This window comes from Propithecus coquereli, unplaced genomic scaffold (genome assembly GCF_000956105.1).
Source record: "Propithecus coquereli isolate 6110/MARCELLA unplaced genomic scaffold, Pcoq_1.0 Scaffold346, whole genome shotgun sequence".
In the NCBI taxonomy this organism is placed as follows: Eukaryota; Metazoa; Chordata; class Mammalia; order Primates; family Indriidae; genus Propithecus; species Propithecus coquereli.
In genome coordinates this window covers 1,052,323-1,053,502 of record NW_012149130.1, presented here as the reverse complement: position 1 = coordinate 1,053,502, position 1,180 = coordinate 1,052,323, and the positions used below count along the sequence as shown (strand labels likewise).

At 69.1% G+C, this 1,180-nt stretch overlaps 1 pseudogene; it reads left to right on the top strand.

The window, feature by feature from the left end:
* The window catches only part of LOC105815787, a 2,846-nt pseudogene extending 1,896 nt beyond the window's left edge, over positions 1-950 (top strand).
* Positions 951-1,180: the final 230 nt, after the last annotated feature.

The following is a 1,180-nucleotide window of genomic DNA, read 5'->3' as shown; positions in this document are numbered from 1 at the left end:
CCCAGGCTACTATTTTATCTTGTGGACACCTGTGTGGAAGGCACCGTTTTCTTCCTTACATTCTTAGGTGCCCTAACGAAGGCGAGATAGCAGGTTCGGGGTCAGTAAGGGTCAGCTGAAAACTTTCCACCTTCTTAAGCAAGCAAGCAAGCATAATACAGAAGCCAGTGGCTGGTTATTTGCTGCTTATGGTCTCTAGGCCCTAACAATAGATGGGGGAGATACAGGGGTAGAAATGCAAGGGAGGCGCGGGAGAGGAGGGAGGAATCAAGGGAAAGCAGGCGTCCAGGCATCCCGCGCTGACCCTGCCCTGGCCCCCGGTCAGTAGGGCATGTACAGCTGCTACAGCGCCGAGGCCCCCACCGCCGCCAGCCAAGATCCTGCCACCGCCACAGCCTCTGCCCAGCCCCGCGTACCCCGCGGCACGGCCGGCCCCCCGGCCCCGCGCCCTTCGTGCCTGGACCGCTGGCGCCGGGCTAAGGGCGCGGCCGCCGGGAGACGCGGGCCTGGCCGACGGCTTCCACCGCTAGCTACTGCGGCCCCATCTAGCGGCAGGGCCTGGGCCTGCAGCAGACGCTCGCGGCGCCCCGAGCAGCGTTCTGGTGCCTGCTGCCCCCACCTGCCGCGCATCCGCAGCAGAAGCCGCCGCCCTCCTACTTAGTGATCGCCCACAAGGAGCCGTCCGCGGCCCTCCCGTCGCCACAGCCGCCGCCGTCGGGCCACCCCTCCAATGCCTGGCCTTCGAGGACTAGAGCCTGCCTGCCCTCGCGAGCCATTCCTCGGCTGGGGCCCGGCGCAGGGGACGCGGGCGGCAGAGCCCCTGTGTCGCGCCGCCCCCTTACCCTTAGCTCGACCGAGAGCCGTTGCGGCCGGACTCACCGGGGAGCCTGGGCCGTAGGTCGCTGGGCAGCCTGGGGCCCTGGTGGTTCGCCGACTTCCCCCACCCCTAAGCCAAGCTCCTCGGCCGCAACGGGTCGGTAGACGAGCTGGGGGGCGGCGCATCCCGGGGGCAGCCGAGAATATCTGCCTCCGCGCGGCGTCCCAGCCTCCTGGCATTGCCGCCCGCAGCCGCTACCCCTCGGTTGCTCGCACGGCAGCCTGGACGGCCGCGCACCCCTTAAGCCAGGCCCGCCGCGAGTGCCCGCCCGGGCGGCACTGCGCCACTGCCGCCACCGACTCG